This window comes from Nothoprocta perdicaria, unplaced genomic scaffold (assembly GCF_003342845.1).
Source record: "Nothoprocta perdicaria isolate Ctin4 unplaced genomic scaffold, notPer1 scaffold_103, whole genome shotgun sequence".
NCBI classification, from domain to species: domain Eukaryota; kingdom Metazoa; phylum Chordata; class Aves; order Tinamiformes; family Tinamidae; genus Nothoprocta; species Nothoprocta perdicaria.
This window is the reverse complement of record NW_020454128.1, coordinates 956,342-975,413: the sequence shown is the minus strand read 5'-3', so window position 1 is coordinate 975,413 and position 19,072 is coordinate 956,342. Positions and strand designations below refer to the sequence as shown.

Genomic DNA, 19,072 nt, shown 5'->3' with positions numbered 1-19,072 from the left:
AAGGGATGGGAAGGGATCGAGATTTGCAGTCTCTGGAGTCTCGTTGCTCAGTGGATTTCTGAACGAGGCAGAAGACTGATATATTTTGCTTTTGCTCAATCTATTTTTTGATGGAATAAAGTTACATAACAAATTGAATTACAGTACCTGGCAGCAGTTTGAATCAGGGTCAAATAACAGCTTAAGGTCACTTTGTCAGAATCAAGACAGATTATGAGGGAAATATGCATCGAGAGAGAACTGGTCAGCTGTATTTGACACAAAGGTTATGTTCTAAAACTTATTTCTTTGAAAATAATGGTTTCGTGGAAACAGTCTTTAAAATCTGTGGCGGTTTTTTATTTTTTTGGGTTTTTTTTCAATTTTTAAACCAAAGCAGTTTGCATTTGTGTTGTGTCTATTACAGAGAGGCTAGTGGCTCCTGAGGTGGAAGTGAGTGTCAGTTAGCTTTGGCTGGAGTTGTGCAGCTCTTCAGAGCCCTGAAGAACAGGGAAAAAAAGGATCCATAACCAATAATTAATTGCTATCCACAGTGGTTTATTAAGGCCTGATTTCTCTGTTCCAAAACTGCCTTTCTTTTTGTCTGCTTATTGAGCTCTTTCAGGCTTTCTAGCCATCAAGCCCTTTTTCAAGCGAGCGTCTTGGCCATGGCTACGTTTCTGCTCCTGAGTGGCTACCAGTGCTCTAATGAACACAAATACCTTCCAGCCCTCTGATCCCAGCCGGCGCGGGAGCCTCCTGAACACTAATTGTTTCCCAGCGCGCTCCTCCTGGATGCTGAACACAGCCTGCAATGAACTTACCAGCTTGTTTGGCACCATCCACATGAAGCAAGTGCTCTGCCAGTTATACTTGTGTGCCTCCTGTGCCAGCAGGTAATTAGACCTGTGCAGGATGGTTCTGGCACCTCACCTGGTGAAGCAGGAGATGTGGGTCATGTTCTTTGCAAGATCTATGAACTTTTCAGCCTATTCTGATTCCCCACAGGTTTCAGTGAGGGTAACGTCTGAGCATCGGAGCTGCCTTCTGCTTTATTCTGGCTGTGCTGCCACTAGTTGAAGGAGGATTGTTCCCATCTTGTAGGGATAAGAACTGAATCATAGATCAAATAACTTATCACAGAGAATAGGTAGTGGGAGCAGGAAATGAATGTATTCCTTCTGATGCCTGTGGACTATTGTGATTATCTTCTCTGAATCTGGCTGCACTGGTATTTTGGCGACCTTTTAGTGGCTTTGCCTCAAAATCAAGTGAACTTGGCAGTTTTCAGTGTTTCAGTGCAAAATCAGGTACTATCTGTCATTCAGTGCCTTTGTTTTTCACACAATAGGGTTTTATCAGCATTTAAGGATATTAAATTCCTTGTACATAATGTCCCATGAACACAGACGAGGGAAAGAAGCTAATTTCCATTGTCATGAGCTGAATTTCTCTGCCTGCCCATTTTTCAGCACAAGAGTATTTGAAGAGAATTGAAAGCTTGTTTAGAACAAAGGGAAGCAAGTGTAGATAATGATAGGAAAGGCTGCAGTGATTTAATGTCTTCTTACGAAGAAGGAAAGAGAAAGGTCTTTCTGGCTCAGCTGAAGGGAGCCTGGGAGAAGATAGCTCTCCTCTGCCCTAAACGAATCCAGTTGCAACACTTCCAATTTGATTCCAAATAATATTTGAGATTTGGGATTCAGCAGCAAACTAGCTTTGGGTCTCTAATCCCAGCACCTGATGTTTGGGGGTGTTGGGATTTGAAGCTAATTAATTCAGCCACCTGTAATTTTCACTCAGATGTGCTGTCTGCCTCTTCCTTAGATATATCATATGCTTTGGAAGGCTGCACACAATGCTGGCCTGAATCCTAATACCCTCTTCTACTTTGACTCGGTCTTTTTTTTATGCCTGTTCTTTCACCTTTCTCCTGCTGCCATCTTCCTTTTGTAGGTCCTTCTTCAGAAGCAGCGAATGTGGCATGTGGGCAGTGCCACTCAGATGGGAACACAGGTGTGGTCCCTTCAGGGCCACCTGCAGGGCGGTTCCAGTCTCCCTGGCTAGTTCCATCTTGGCACAAAAGGTTCACTGCCAACCATTTCTGCTGGGAAGAAAGCTTCAGGTGATAAATATTGCAAGATCCAGAAAACCCAGGAGCTCTGTCCTGATTTCTTTCCCTTGGCAGCAAAAGGATGGGAGAAGAATAGAAAGATAATTACTTTGGAGTTTTCAGAAATAAAATGGAAAAGGTTAGTTCATTCCCTTCTAGTGCCAAGTGAAAGCCTGGACTTAAATTACCCAGGCTGCAAGGTTCTGCAGCCAGGGAATGTGTTGCCTTGCTTGCTCAGAAAACACCCTGTGCTCTTTTGTTTCTGCAGAAATAATGCCTTGCAATAACTGAAGCTGGAGTCAGTTTTCCCACATCTGTAGAGCCTGGAGCTGTTATTTTTTATGACTGCTTTTCATATTACATTAGTGCCAAGCGAGCCGGGGAACCTGATTCTACTGGGTGCTGCACGGAGGCAGCTGCAGCCCAAGCAGCTAGGAGCCTGAGGCCACCATTCACAAACGAGCCACGTGCCGGGTCCCGGGATCCGTGCGGGGGGTTAATGGCCTCCCTGGGTGCTAAGGAGGAAGGTGTCCCTGAAGATCCTTCAAGGCTGGAGGCTAATGAGGATGTGAAAAGTGGGATGGGAGATGTCAGTGCAACAGGAAAAATGTAGTGTTCATGCACTGGTTAATGCAGTACCTTTACCCTCAGTCTAGAGGTGGTTAATACACACATGCACTGAAAAAATAAAAGCACAAGGGTCATCCCTTCCCCCTGCCCAGACAGTGTCAAGATTTGATAGCTTCTAGAGCTGCATATGCTGGTGCTGGCAGCTGGTCATTAATACTGTCATCCGCACTTGGATCTATCCTGAGGACTCCAGTGAAGCAGTGGGATGCTGGTCTGGGCAGCCTGCTTAATTCCTGGTGCCACACCTCTCTGCAGTCCTTCTCTTGAAGGTACAGAGAGACCTTGCAGGGCATTTCGATTGAATGTCAATGGCCACCTGTGGTGGTGAGAGTAAAGAGGCCAAAATGCCTCTGGAGGGCATGGGCTGTTGCTGTTTGAATGAGATAAAGTTATAACTATTTAACATGCCTGGGAGTGAAATGAGAGTGATCACATAATCTGCTTAGTCTCTGATGACCGGTCTGGCATGGGAATATGAATCTTAATTGGTATTTTCTTATCAATACACTCAAGATGAAGGATTAAGGATAAGACTCTTAATACAACCTGAATTTTAGGAAGATGCTTATGATTTTAGTGTGATCAGGAAGCATCGCTGGTCCAGTGAGAGTCTGGAGAGAGGTTTTAGGAGCAAGGACTTCAATTTTCAACAAACTCTATATGCATGATCACCTGTGCTGCTTTACCTAATGCAGGACTGCAAAATGCTTTGATCACTAAAACAAGCAGGCACAAAAGGCAAATGTGTTGTCACTTCTCTGGGTAGTTTTCTCAAGCTTTCTATTACAGTAGTGCCTTAAAAGTTGTCTTATAAAACAGATACATGGCCATGGGCATATATATCCAAAAGAGTCCTGTTGATTGCTGTATTTTTATTTGCTATTTAAAGTTAAGGGCACGGTTGAAAATTTGACTGAACAGCGCCATTAAGATGAATCCCCTTAATGCCTACCAAAAGTTGCATTGCAGCCACGCATTGCAACTCCTTCATCATCCCCCAGACTCGGCCTCACAAATTACTGTGCTAATACAGAGCTCCTGCCATCCTCTGAATGAAGAATGGCAGATGCAACCCACCAGCTTTGTCAGGGGCACCTGAAGCGACAGCAGGAGCTGTGGATCAGGGTGTTTTTTCACCCATTAAGCACAAGCTCATGGCTCCTTGGAGTACATTAGTGTGCTGGAATGCCCTCCACGCGAGCGTGCCTGCCAGCTTGTATCCCGTGTCCATCTTCATTTGCAGAGGTTTCTACCTTTGCTGGTAGTAAATAGGCAAAGATGACTGTAACAACCAAATCTGCAATTCTCTTCGTTTGGGTGAGCTCTTCCTATTTGTTCCCTCCCTGTCAGCTCCAGGCTGCATTTCTCACTTCGGTGTGTCAGCTGAAACAATACATCTCAAACTTCTTTCCCTGCTAGCCCTTGTTCCCTGGAGCTTTTCCTGTAAAGTTCTTGTATTTTGTTCTTAACTGCGGTTATGTCCTCTGCCTGACTTTCAACCTTGGTTGCTGACTGGTTACAAGGAAATACTGCTGTGTGGGGGGCTGCTTCCCTCCGTGTCTCTGCAGACTCCTCATGTAGTCTGGAGACACATTCCTCTTGTGAGCAGTTCGGAGCCAGGCCTGGCTTAGCAGCGGAGGCAGCTGTGAGCTGCGGAGGAGCAGACGGTATCAGTTTAATCATCATCCCTTGGTGAGTGAGAACTTCTGTGCAGACACGTGAGTACAAAGATGATAAGCCAAACATCTCCACTTGTTTTCATTTTTTGTTGCTGTCAAGCAAGAAGATAGCAAGATTTGGCAATTATATCATACCACACGTGTGCAGCGAGGCCGTGTCTTCTCTTTAAATCACTTACTGTTGAAGGCAGTTGGAGACAGAGCCATAGCCTAGTTGGCCTGACACAGTCTGTGCCGTGGGTCCTGCATTAATGTGTATCAGGCCTGAGTTTCATCTCAGATCACTGTAAAAAAAGTATTTACAACTATGTATTCCAGCCCAGTAAGCAGCCAAAGAGGTATATTTTCTTAGCATCAGTGGCTGAAAGGTTAGGAAGTCAAGAGAAGATTTTTTCCCCTGGAACTTGGAGCTTTTGCCGTTATCGTCATGTTACAGAGCAGGCTGAGATGGAGGAGCAGGATTGCATATATTAAGGATATCATATTAGGTCAGTGGCAAAGTGGGAAATTCTTTCCCAACTCCCAAGACCAAACAGTGTTAGAGAGCAGATGGCTTGCAGCAGTTTCTGTTGAGTTTTATTTATTAAAATAGATACGTAATTGAGCAAGGGGACCTCTTTTACCTGGAGTGGGATCTTTTTCCTGTATTCTTTGGATTGCTCCTTGTTTTTATATAGTTCTAGCTGCTATCTCATTGTCCTGCAGGTTAATTACTCTTTCACAACAAGAATTTTGAGGGGAAAAAAAAAAAAAAACCTTTTCCAGATAGCCTAAACAAAACATACTTTGTTATATTTGCACTAGTATACTGTCAGTATTCTCAAAGTAACTCATCTTCTGTGCTTCCCACCAAAATAAACTCATGTCCAGCTCCTGTCTCGAAGGTCACAGTGAGTTAAAAGCTTATCCAGGAAACTGGGAGTGCATTGGGTTTGCCCACGCTAAGACGCTATCTGGAATAGTTCAGTTCAGGAGGCTGCACTTAATTAAAACTGCAAAATGGAACAATTAGCTGAGGCTGAAAATTTCCTACAACCCCAGCGGAGTGTGACGGGTGGTTTCTAATCTCTCTATTTATCTTATTGTCAATCTGTAGCTATCAATTAAAACAATTCTCAAAACTATTTTGATGGGTCCATTTGGAAGCTATTCAGATAACAATAGAATAATTTAACTTTTCTTTTCTGAAGCTTAATTTGTCTGTACCTTCTTATTACTGTGCCTGCCATGACAAAAAAGGTGCTCTCACCTGGCCTGGGCCATTCCAGAGGATGTGGATTTGTGGCTGCTGAGGCTGCAGCTGCTGAGGGATGCTGCAGTATTTTCCTGTCACACTCCTGGTTTTAGGCAGTTGAGGACAAACATGCAGCAGAGTTTGAGGCCAGGAAAAGGCAGTTGAAGCACAGCCTTTGAAGTCTGAAAATTGGTTTTCTTCAAAAGGGAAAGAAGCTCCATGTCGGAAAGCAGCAGTGGTTTTCTTCTGTAGTCACAGTTCAAATTCAGCCTAAGAGGTAAAGAGTAAGAAGTATGTAATGCGTAGCCAGTCACAAGGCTTTACTTCAGGTCCTTTTTCCCCTGGTCAGGCCAGGGGCGTCTAATTGAATTGGCCCTGGTGAGAAGCTTCTGCCATTGGGGTGTCCCGAGTGCTGCTGCTAACATGCTCCGCTGCCTTGCAGGGAGGCCCTTTAAGGACACGAGATTTCAGTGCCCCTGTTCTGTCTTGGATCCCTCTGCTTGCATTGAACTGAGGCTGGCAGCTCTGGTACATGTGCCTTTTATTTTATTTAATCCAGGCCCTGTTCTTTCAGTCTGTTTCACACAAGTTGCTGGGCAGGCAGAAAAGAGCATGTTTTGTCTGCTGGCCTCAGGCAGCGCTCGGAGCTGTGGTGCAGGGACAGCAGCTCTGCTTCCCTGCCCCTTATCAGCTCAGTCCTCCCATTCTGCTGTACCATTTGATTCAATAATCCTGAATAACCTCTGGGAAAATGTGACCTCTGCAGTGACCTTTCTTGTTTGAGGCCCATGTTCTAGCTGAGAGCTGCATTTCTGTTTTTAGCATGAGTTTTAAGCACTCTAATTAAATCAGGGGCCTGGTTTAATAATCCTGGCTGGCTCGGGCAGCCAAGACAATTCGCTCACAGTTGCTTTATTAATGCAGCAGTAATCTCCAGGTTGGGAGTTCACCTCCTTACTCATTCATCCAATTCTTTGGGAATGGGAAATGAGCTTGAAAGCAGCAGCTTCACTCCTGTTCTGCATGTGCTCTGGCTGCCAGGAACTGCAGCCCAGTGTACAGAATTACAGCTCTTAGCCAGGGAGCACAGGGAAGGATGGAGGCAGAAACGAACCCTGAATTTTCTATCAGGCTTTTCCACTATGTCCCTTCTGTATTTCTGCAGCATCCAACATTTTCTCTTGTGGAGAGAAAAAAAAATAAGGCAAAAAAAGCCCAAAGCACAGAAGTTTGGCAAGTTAGGCTAGTTTGTTGTATGTGTGTGTAGTCAGTCAAGACAACTTCCCGAAACTCAGATAAAGAAAAACATTCAAATGAGGCAAAGATGAGTAATTGACGATCATAACTGTGATTATAAGGTATAATTACAATTAGCTGCACAAGAGTGTTAATCACAAAAATAATTACTTGTCAGCTTTTTCCAAAATAAAAAGGAGTGTAATTAAGTGGCCCAAATGGGTGATGAAACACATGTAATTGGAGCAACAGGAATGGTGTTGGCAGAAAGAGGGATTTGTTAGAGGCGAAGTCTGCTCCATAGTTGCTGTTGCTTCTCCAAAGTAAGAGAAGCAGCAGGTCAAGTTCTTCCCTCTCACAATGGGCTATGTCAGTTGATTGAGCCAGTTTTAAACTATCAGAAAATAGAGAAGAAATCCCAGGGGAATTCCTCGTCTCCTGAGGTCACGACTCTGTTTCTGTTGTAATGAGATTAAAGTCCTAGCAGTGCACAAGCCACTTCTCCTCTATTAGACTCCACTCCTAAATGAACCAGCTTTTGCTTTGCCCCACAGCATAAGGCTGGGGCAGACCCTGTTTTAGAAGGCACATCTGCAGCCAAGTCATCTTTAGTTTTCCTGGAGTTGTTTCCACCAACTGCACTGGAAGCTTTTTGCTTCCTTCCAGTGCTCCTCTGCTTTTCCTTGACCAGCTCTTGTTGCTGCAGCTGGTGGTGGTGTTGCCGCCCCCAGAGTGGGTCAGTGGGCCACAGGATCTGTCAGAAAACCCACCCGCCTGTCGCCTTGCACACACACACCATGAATTATAAAACACTCTCTTCAGGGAGTGAGGGTGGCAGGGTCCTGTAATTTATCTTGCATGAAATGAGCTTGTTTGAATGGACTGGAAAAAAAGCAAGCCATTAATTCAGAATAGCTTCTGGACAGAGCTGCAATTCCATTCTACACATCCACTGCAGTAAAAGTTACAGGGTTTTAAAGCTTTTTTTTTTTTTTTTTTTCTCTCGGTCCTGCTGTAGGTTCAATGCTGGATGCTTCTCTTCACCTCACCAGTGGCGTGTGAACAATTGAGTAAGTTCACTCAGTGTAATTCCTCTTCTTTAAACTTATTAAATTGTGCCTAGCCTCTCCAAGAGCCATTTGACAAATTCCCCTGAGTGGCAAAGTAGTGTTTATTATGATTATTACTACTATTATTATTTTTCTCTCAGCTCCATCTGTAATGTAAACACCATTATGTTTTAATTATCTGTTTGAAAAGGAGATTTAAAATTGAATCCTGCAGGAACCTGGCCAGCATGCACAATAGAAATCCCCTTGAGAATCACTCTGGTAGGTGAACTCTGATGTGGGAAGCATCAAAGATGCCCAAGGAGGAAAGGAGCTTAATGCCACAGTAGTCCCACATCCCCAAAGTCTTTTGGCCCTTTCTGCACACTAATTCTAAATTCCAGCCCCACAGAAGAGGGACTAAAAGCTGATAGATGCCCCGCTCCCAGAGGATCTTTTCCAGGTCCATTCTTTGCTCTACGTTAGAGGAAGGAGACTGCTGGCAAAAGGATGGCTTTTTTTCCTGGCAAAAGACCTTGGCAAAAGGTGCTGCCCGAAGGAAAGGCAAGATGAGGGATTGAAGTCAGTCCAAAGACAAGAGAGAAATGAGCTGCTGCAAAGCCTGTCTCTCTTGCTCGCCTTTGGGAAAAGGTCCTGCAACAGCAGGGCTTCCATGCGACTGTGACACTTCACAAGTGTTCCCAGAGACACAGGAGGGAGGCCCTCCTGTGTCTAGCAAATCCACAAAGCTCCTCTGGGAGGATGACATTGTGAAGATGTGATATGAGAATATTAACACACCTCCAGGGTTACCAAATAAAAAAAAATGATTTTTAATAGCTCTTACAATTTCTTTAGCTTTCATTAGCCTCCTCTTTGGCTTTATAGTCCTGGGCATGAAGAATATGAGGATTTAAAGAATTAACTGAGTTAATGAGGGCTGATTATTAATGTTCAGAGCTCAATAAAAAAAAGAAAGAAATAAAACACTCAAAAAGGAGCTGAAAATAAGGGTAATCTTTCATTGCCCTAAAATGAGATACACTGAATTATTGCTGTACTTATAAGGGAAGGACCAAAGGAATGGAAATAAATACCTCCCATTAGATATCGCAGGACCTGTAAAATTTGCAGCAAGGAAATAATCCAAGTCAGGGAAAGAGGATTAGAGCAGTGAAAACACAGCTGTGACTCTGCGGTGTGAGCTGAGCTTCCCTTTGGGCCTGGCTGTGTAAAGAACTCTGCTTCTGCACTGCAGCCCGATTGCCAGGAACCAGGGCCATTTATGCCCCATGCTGGGGATCTTGAGGGATCCTGGACTCTGGAAAACCTGGTTCTTAATTGGAAGGGGCTAGGGGTTCTGTGCCTCTAAATGTCCTGTAGAAGACCTGTTCTGAGCACCTTGGAATATCCAGCCCCTAATTCCTCACCTCTAATGGGCTGTACAGACAGAACCATAAGTTCTGCCATGTGTTTAGGTTGCAAGGTCTTCAGGCCAGGGATGGTCTGCAGACTTGTGAGCTCAGTCTGTGCCTAGAGTCCTAAGTGTGACACGAACATAATAAACAGCAATCCCTGCCACCTCCCCATCCCAAAGTCCTTACCAGCTTTGCCCTTACCAGAAAAGCAAAGCACTTAATTATCTGCGGAGCAAGAAATACAGAATTGACTGCCATGGTTCCTTCTCCATGGGTGGGATCGGCCAGGATTGTCAGGGCTAATGGTAATTGATGTTTCCTTTCACACCTGCTCTCTTTCCTGCTTTATTAAGCCTCTGCAAACACTGCTGTCTCTGGGGAAACAGTGGGAGTGGAGGAGGAAGCCTGTGGAAGAGAACAATTCCGGTTGTTCAGCACAGCGCTTTGCTAAATTGCATTCAGCCTCTTTTGCAGAGTAATAAACTGTTGTCTGAAAGGCAGCATGGAGTTTTAATTTTCTCATTGTCAATGGATGCTGTAATCACGTAATTAACAAAAGTGCGGGAGACAGTCATTTAAAGCAAGCTGAGAACAGCAGCGCATGAAGCAGATGCTTGGGGGAGTGGAACAACTTCTGTTTGTTCTCTTCTAGATCTGGAGACCTTTTTAGCACTTGAAAGATAGAGGAATCACGTTTGGATAACAGGAGCAGTTACAAGGAGGAGTGTGCTTTGGTCTGCTGCTTTATCCCTATAGTAACTTTCAAATTCAAGAGTTTTCACCTATTTTGCCCCAGCCTGGCAGTGCTGTAGTGGCAGAGCAATCAGGTCCTCACGTGAGCACTAGGCCGAATTGCTGCCTGCTCTGTTAGGCAACGGGGGTGACATCTGGCAGCACAGGTCATTTCTCACGGACTCCAAGGCCCTCCAACTTCCACAGTCTCCTGGCTTCAATTCTCATGATATTTTTCTTCTGCAACTGCAGGCTTTTTTGTACTCTTACATCTGTGTTTTACAACTATGGCACCAAAATTCTCCCACCAGTGTTTATTACAGCCTGGACAGAGCCCCGACTGCTTAAATTGTAATGGTACTAGTGCTTCGTTTTGTCCTGTTTTTGTGCTTTTCTCAGAAACAAAGGGCTTTCTGGACCAAACAGCAGCCGTGCTTCCCTCTCCTGATGGAGCTGAGGGTGCCATGTTGTCACGGCACCCGTGGGGCCACAGCCTATGCATGTCACGTTGGAATGATCAGCAACCTGCCGAGAGGCGCCATGCAGTGAAACAACCAAAACCTTTTCCTCGCAGTGATGGGCAGGAGCAGCTGGTGGCTTTTTCAGAGTAACTCCAGTAACCTGGTGCTTGGACTGTAGGCAGGAACGAGACCACTGCAGCCTCCTGCTCACGAAGAGGAAGGGTTGGCAGGAGCTCCTGTGCGCAGGCCTGCAGCTGGATTTTCCTGGGCTGAAGAGGTGAGTGCTATGGTCTCTCCTGCTCGGCACGAGGATGCTCGGTTGGTCCCCGCTGAGCATCCCCACAGCTAAGCGCTGGAGAGCGGGTGCACTGGAGAAGTCCCAGCCCTTCTCCAGAGCCTGTGGGCTCTGGAGGTGCAAGGACAAGACCAGACTCCTCACATATCTTCTCTGGGGTGCCTCTGCTCAGCCTGGGCTGGAAGCTGTAGGGAGTTGGGCTCCTCCATAAAGGATCCACTTCTTATACACCCTCCTTTTTTCCAGCACAGGGGATGCTGAATCTTCCTCAGTGTTAGGATTTTTCCATATCTTTGCAATTTGTATATATTTTAGGTTGAGATAATAGCTGTCTACAAGGAAAACTCTTCCTCAGCAATTGCTGACCAAGAAAGAGACTCTAGAGGAAGAAGAGAGGTGCTATTTTTTATGCAGGAAATGCCTCCCTTAGTCTGGGAATCCAGTAAACAATTACAGCAACGGAAGGGTCCTGGAGATTTAGAGATGCAAGAGTGCTGACAAAGGCTACGTTTGACCCATTTATCTCTCAGCCCCTCTTGGCATATTTAGCAGCAGCTAAGAAGCACCCTGCAAAATTGAAACCAGTGAATTTAAATGATGGCTTCTTCTGCCTTGGCTTTTTAATTTTACATCCCTTGGATACTCTCCTCCCCCCTCCCCGAATTGTACCATCCTCTTCATGTCCAGTGATGTATTACGCATCTCTGCCCACCTCCACGCTGCTGAACTGGAAATTGTTTACTTAATGGACATTATAGCTCTGTTGACTTTAATTAGGGGGAGACGTCGGTTTACGGGTTGGCGGCAGCCGATGCAGACATTGGGAGGATATGGCCTTAGCAGGGTGCTTTATTGACCAAGGGGAGCTCAAGGAGATGTTCTATATAAAGGTCACAGCATTCTTGCAGGTGTCTCTTGCTGTAAAGCTCTTTGGGCTCTCGGATGCCTTTTAAAGCACTTGTTGGCTTTACACCTCATTAGCTGAGGAAGAAGTCATCTAACAGAGCCCATAATTTTGTGCTCCTGGCCTGTCAATGCACCGTGTTTACATGGCTTTGAGGGAAGCATCAAGATTTGCAGTAGCGTTTATAGAATAACGTATTTTACAGAAAGATGTGTGAGGTGCAAGCTAATGGGTTTAAAAGTTGAGGGGACAGCCTGCAAGACTGCATGGGAGGACAGTGCTGGAGAGTGATTCAGGCCTGACATCCTGCTAACAAGCCCATGCACTAGCAGCTGTTGGCTTCAGAGTAGAACCGAATGCTGCTGTGATGGAGTTCAGTGTGTTATTGAACATTTACTGGTATTTAATGGGGAACAGCCTCTTATATTATATGAAAGCTTTAAGGCAGAGACCGTTAATGGAGCTGCCTGTGTGCCAGATGCACTGGCTTAGTGCAGTGACTCCAGTTTGCACAGGAGTAAGCAAAGGGAATGTCATTTCTCATGCACTGCATTCAGCCAGCCCTCGCTGAGCTTGCTCCGTCTGCACTCACCCTTCCAGATGAGAGAAGAAGAAACCTCCCTGGTAGGGGCACTGCTGGCAGCAGAACCAAGCTCGTCTTGTCTGCAGGTCCCTGCTTGCACAGTCTGCAGCCATCCAAAACAGCAAATTATTCACAGCTCTTTACGTTCTTTCGTACTTCTCTGCTGCCACCTTAAATCACTCCATCAGGCATGACAGTTTATGAGAGCTGATGTGGCTTATTCTCTGGAACAGATAAGATGTGGATAGGAGTGATTATTCCATAAACTTCTTTTTATTTTTCACCTTGCATCTTCCTTAATCTTTGAGCCATTAAATCTCAACTATTTTTTTTTCTTCCCCCAAGCAACTCTTGTCAACAGAGTTGGAGCCCAAGTTATTTTTGCATAACACCCCGGTGTGTTCACAGCTGCACTACTCCCCCACAAATGACAAGCTCTATAGCGTGCCAGGGAAAGGTAAATTGTTAAGTGCATTTACTTTTGTTAACGCAGTAGTCGACACGGAGCTGTCTCCTGTTTGAGCTGCCAGGCATCCATATATGATTTTTAAGCAGCTGTCACTTGGGTACCTTGGAAGGATAAACTGCACTCTGAAAACTCAAAGGTGCAGGGAAAGGTGCTTGCTGATGTAGCTCCTGTGAAATAATGAGCCCTATTAATTAATCACTCCCCTTCCAGGATAGATGTCAGAATCAGACAAAAGCCAATCAATGAACATGGGAGCATGAGTGTCTCAAGCGGGGCTGGCAGCAGCAGGAAGCAGCAGTGCAAGGAGCAGCCCAAGGCAGAGGAGCGCTGGGACTGGTGGCATCACCCCTACAGATGGGCAGAGTTGACCAAGGCCTTACAGGTAAGTGGTAAGCGCTGTCCTTGACGTGTCTAAGGTTTTTTTTTTTCCCTGCTGTCTAGGTCAAGGGAGGGACTCAAAAATCTCTGGGCCATTTTATGATCTAATTTAATTTCTCAAGTGTGTCCGTTTGTGGGTCATATAGTCCCTGACATATGTATTTGGCCAAAATCTGGAAATGAAAGTATGTGGGTAGCTGAATAGCTGTGGATGAGACAGGAATATAGACCCTATCAGCAGAATGAAACCTTTATTGGTTTGAATTGCTTACTGGTATCTTCCTGCAGAGTCAGATCTCAACCTGACATATATCAGCTGAAGGATCTTTCCCACTGCAGCATTATCAAGGGAGCAGTAACTCCTGCCATATGTGTATTAACCATCCAGGAGGAAATGTTTGCAGCTGCATGCACACATGAGTTGTCGCAGCTTGGTCTCCATTTAAAATGGGAGCCTTATCAGCACAGCCGAAGACAGATTCACGGCAGCTCGGTTTGGAATAGCAAACCAGCAAAAACTGAGGTGTCGGTGAGGCCAGGTTCTGCTCTTCTCACATTAATTTACAAAAGCAACCAAGGTGAGTCTGCATTTTGTTTGATGCCATTATTGCTTTTAGATGCATAGAGAGAATTCCAAGCTTTGAGTTAAGGGCTAGAGCCCCCTTCTCGCCCAGACAGCACCTAGTATGAGGCCACCCAAGTTCCTGGGGAGGGAAATTAAGTTGCAAGGTGGCTAGTGAGGTCATGTCATACCATGAAAGCAGTAATTTTGTTGCAATTGATTGCCTGAAGATGACTTGTACTTTGTGTGCAGTGAAAGCTAATTTAAACAAGAAAGATGAGTCTCTCCAACACACCTTGATTGGCAATTGTGATAAATTCCTATAATTACTATTGACTCCACAGAAGGTTTTCATTTGTTAAAAATGTTGCTGAAATGACAGCCCGGAAATGGAATACAGCAGGCAAAGGGGGAAGTTGCACAGGATGCCTGTCATTGCAAGGTTCCCTGAGCAGATCTGTGATAAGCCACCAGACTTCCATCCTTCTCTGAACAGCACCTCGCTTCTCATAGTCAGATAATGCATATTGAGGAAGTTTCCAGTATGTTCTTTTATTATTCACTCCTTGTACTAGGACATGTTGCAGTGTATGCTTAAATCACATGGGCTTTAGTCACAGGAATGAAATATTTACAGATTTGAACCACTTTGCAAGTCTCTATGGCCTCTCCCAAGCATTGAGAAATTATGAATCTCATACAGAAATATCTTGATCTTTTTTTTAAGCCACAGGTTTAACAGTCCTATAATAGATCACGTTTCACTTCTGATTTCTAATTCTTCTAGTCATTTTTATTCTGTCTTTTCAAGCTTTTGTCATTCAGTCTTTTTGTAAAAAAAAAAAAAAAAAAAAAAAAAAAGTTGAAATTATGATGTTCTTGCCATGATTCAGCTACTGAAATTTTAAGAAAAAAGAAAAACATCACAGCTGAGCCCCATGATAAAATAGCAAAACAAGGCAATAGTGCTGCACCACCCCAGATTAATTTAAAAAAGCGCTCATCCCCAAGGAGTCTGGTCGGCTCTGTTTGAAAGTTGTTCTTTCCTCGCTGCTTCCAGGACAAGAAGAACAAGGGAAATTGGAAGCTGCAGATGCATTCTGAGTTAAATCAGCAGTGGCTGCGAGGAGCCCTGGGTTCTGATACAGTGACTTCAGTGGAGTTTGGAGCGAGCCCAGGAGGGAAAGTGCTCCAGAGCTGTTTTGTTCCCATTAAGGAATCAAAGTAAGAGACCAGGTCACTAAAGAGCTCGCATTGGTTCCTGAGCTGCTTTAACAACCAGATCACATGTCCTTTAACTTGATTATTCCCTTCTCTGCTCTTTGAAGACAGCCCTAGAGCCCATGCTGTTCTGTAACTCCTCATGGATTAAGAAACACAGTTCTGTAGTTACAAAGAATGCTAGTCTGCCTGACCAAACCCAAAGGGGTTGGATATTTTTTCCCTCTGAAAAGAAAATTCTATGTTTACATCCGCTATTTGTCTCCAAAAGAAAAATGGCTAACAAATGACAGACAGAGGCCTTGGCTTCCATGTGAAGTGCTCAGAAGCAAGCAGGATCGTACTGGCGACGCATAAAACAGCCTCTCTGCATCTAAATTTCCATGCCCTAAATTTGGCCAGTAGTGTGGGTGTAGAGAACTAAGCCAGAAACACTGTTTCTGTAGTCAAGAAGTGAGTGAACACAAAGCACCAGAAAAGAAAAAGAACAGCAGGTAAAATGAGTGCTTTACAGGAGACCTCCTTTCATTACGGCAATGATGATTTGGCTCGTGTACTTTTGCTTTGGATTTTTTTGTTGTTGTTGTTGTTATTTTTTTCCCTCTCTCCTTGGAGATGGAACACTTAAGAACAAAATACTGCCCTTTTAAAAGTAGAACTAATACTTAACAGCTGCAAAGCAACTGGTTCATGCTGGAGCCAGCTTCTTAAGCATAGAAGGAGGGGGGAAAATGTTAAGGACCCAGCAGGTGCTGCGGTTTCTGGCCCTTACCTGTGCTTAAGGGAAGTTTTATAAATTGTTCATGCCCAGGAACACAGACAAACTGGTATCCAATGCTACATACTTGTAGCTGGCTGTATAGACATGCAAAGCAGGTTGCTGAGCCGTCAGACAGAAGGAAGATTCAAGTACGCGTGAAAATGTGTGACGTGATCCTGGAAGATTTTCAGGCAGAAAAATTACTGCCGCTTTGTGTTCTGTGAGAAGTCAGTTAACAGTGAAGGAGTGATCTGCTGGCACTAATGGGTGTTTCTGAATCAGCTCTTCCCAGGATTGCTGAGACGGATGGAAACCTCAGCATGGGTGTTTTCCCTACTGGGTGTTTGCAGTGGCTTTCTGGTAAACCCATCTCTCAGTACAGGTCTGCATGTCAGCGCTACGGCCTCTTTGCTGGCCCAGAGAAGGAAGCACTTGTTCGCTTGGCTTCTCACTGGTTTCAGTGTGAATCTGGCACACACGAGGGCAAGTGAGCACAGAACCAGGCCCTGGAACCTGCCCACTACCAGTGAAGAGGCAGGCTCCAATTTCTTCCCCCACGTTTCAGAGAGGTACCTTGGCTATATGCTGCCAAATTATCTCATTTTCACCGGGGAAGCTGCTCTGAACTTGCTTCCAGCAGAGTGTTTTAGAAACCAACCCATAAGAAAGCCCAAACAGGCATCTGTGTTACAGTGCGAGAGATGTAGGTGAAAAAAAAATGGGTCCCTCATCTGTGCTGAGGAGAGGCAGATCCCAGCAGATGAGTTTCCTCGCCTGAGTCTGTCGCTGTTCATTTCTGGGCAGCATCGTCAGCTGCTTTCGTGTTCTTCCTTACACCACCTCCACACCAGCGCAGCCCTGCGAGGCCAAACAGTTACTTTGCAGACACACTCCTACAGAACGGCAGAATTTGACCTGCCTCGGTACTGAGGCTAAACCTTCCTTCCATTTCCACCGTTCCTATGCAATTACAACAGCTCGACGCTACTGTAAGACATATATTATTGGCTTAGTTCCCCTCTTTCCTTGGAATTCCTGGAATATAGATGCATTCCAGATATATTCTGAGTTGTAGCCAAAGCTTGGCAAGTGCAATATGTTTATCATGCTGGTTACTGCTCAAGCATGAGTAATTTTTGGGAGGAGGGAGGCGAGGGAATAGAAAAAGAAAAAGCTGCTGCAGATCCTTCAGCTCTTCACTTGGACACTGTGAATGAGGTATTTAAATACGTTGCTGTGGAAACAATCAAAGAGTGGGGCTGTGTGTATATGTGTGTGTGTGTTTTAGTAACCCCAAAGGGGGGATTTAATTGGAATCAACCACAGCTTTTTAACTGTGTTTTAAATGGGAGAGAAAGAAAAAGAAGCTGCTGCCAGAAAGGGAACATTAAATAAAAGGAAAAAGAAAAAAAGAAAAAAAAGAAAAAAAAAAAAAAAAAAAAAAAAAAAAGAAAAAAAAAAGGAACAAGATGGGGGGAGAAAAGGAAATCAAAAGAATAAATTCACTGTAACCAGTGAAGGATTTGGTAGGATTACAACAAAGCTGTGCTCAATTTCCCTCCTGTTGCAATTAACAGGTTTGATGTAGGTCCAGCCTGAAAGGCGGCAGGGACGTCTGCTCTTCCCCTCGCCTCTGCCTAGTGCTGGGGGAGCAGGCAGCCACCTGGGAGCCACTCCGTGCTGGGGAATGAGGTTTCTTTCCTTTCCTGCACGCATTTTGCTTTGTCCAGCCCTGCCCCAGGGACCCCCCTCACCGCCTTGCACTCACTGCTGCATCTCTCTGTCCTGCTGGGTTTCTGCCTGGGCGGTGTTATTGCAGATGAACCCAAAGATGTTGTTTATTACTATTGCCCAGTTTAAAGATTTTGGGCTATTACCAGGGTTATTTTGGATCCCAACAACAGCCCCTCTGAGCTCATAATTAGCTGCTGCTGTTCGTGTTTGCATTGAAGTTGCTATTTAACCTAAAGGACACTTTTAGTACAGGAAAAAATGTGTTTAACCTCACTGTGAATAAACTTAGGCTGGAAATTGAGAGAGCTTTCTAACCATTGAAAAGACTAATCCTGGACTAGTGGCACAGGGAGCGAAAGCCTAATAGAGAACAGAGCCTAAGAGAGAATTTGATAAGAATATGAATTTTTTTTTTTCTCAAAAGAGCTAAAGTGCCTGGTCCAGAAGGCCTCTTCTAGTCGCTTGCTTCCGTTTCACTCTTATTGTATTAAAATGAGATGTCAAAGGGTCTGAATTGCAATACACTGTGTACCCAGTCATGTACACGCCGAGAAGAGCCGGTTTCTGACCCTTGTGTACAAAGACAAGATTTCATTTGTGATTAATTCTGCATGGATGGAGATGCCACTACTCACACATTAAAATAGGGACATTGATCCCACATGCCAAAATCAGGACCTGATGTTCTGTTGCAGGCGGAGACAGCACTAGATAGTACCCAAGGCTGCCTGGGAGGCACCCAGAGACACAGCGAAAGGAAACAGCATATTCAAGGTCCAGTTTTGTGTTATTTGGGTATAGCACATTTTCACCACTCTCTGGAGAGAAGCTGGGAGAAAGCTGTGATGCCACTGCCTTTCGTGAAGGACTCGGTGCTCTGCTGACAGAAAAAGTTACCCTTTTTGTCATTGTTAATAAGCAGCTGTTGGATTCAGCAGTGCCATTGGTAGGGCCTGGGAATGCACAGGGAAACCAGGGATTCAGCAAATTAATTCAGCTTCAGTCCTGTGGATCCTTGTGGACTCGCTCTGTTACACCGAGGTCTCTGCAAGGAGACCCCGACTGAGAGGGATGCGCTCGGTGCTTGGTCCCAACGCACGGTAAGAGCAGTCATCAAGAGATGGGACTCCATGGTACCTTGTCAGCAGCTGCTTTATCTCATGGGCCAGAAATTGGAGCGTGCTGAGCTTCTGGCACTTGAAGCCATCATGTTCTAACCATATCCTCCCATCTTCCTCATCTGTTCCTTGACTGGCTATTCCACTTTTCACCCCCCAAAAGCTCCCATCAGTCAAACGCAGAAACCCCTTCTTGCTTCTCTCTCCTTTTTGCCATAAACCAAAGCTCTCCTGACGTCTTCTCCCCCTCCTTTCCTCCTGCTCTCTGCAACTAGCACCTTGCTTGAAGAAGAATAGCAAGAAAGAAAATGTATAGCTGTAATAGATTGTCCCCACTGGAGTGTACATTAAATTTAAAGCTTTGCTGTGGACACTGAATGGTTGGTCATTAACGCGCCTTGAATCAGCAGCATAAAACAATCCTCATAAGTGCTACCATGAAAAATGGTGGCAGAGATCAGAAGTGATCAGAATGCAGACGGGAGCTGCAGCTCTGGGCGTAAAAATGATTAATGAA

At 44.9% G+C, this 19,072-nt stretch overlaps 2 long non-coding RNA genes across 2 annotated transcripts; both read left to right on the top strand.

Moving 5' to 3' along the window:
• Nucleotides 1-606: 606 nt before the first annotated feature.
• Nucleotides 607-2,515, top strand: LOC112951028. Its single transcript, XR_003250125.1, has 3 exons — nt 607-875; nt 1,936-2,231; nt 2,361-2,515. It is a non-coding gene; the product is annotated as an uncharacterized LOC112951028 (long non-coding RNA).
• Nucleotides 2,516-7,872: 5,357 nt separating this feature from the next.
• LOC112951083 lies at nt 7,873-13,116 on the top strand. Its single transcript, XR_003250134.1, has 3 exons — nt 7,873-7,941; nt 10,470-10,808; nt 12,993-13,116. It is a non-coding gene; the product is annotated as an uncharacterized LOC112951083 (long non-coding RNA).
• Nucleotides 13,117-19,072: the final 5,956 nt, after the last annotated feature.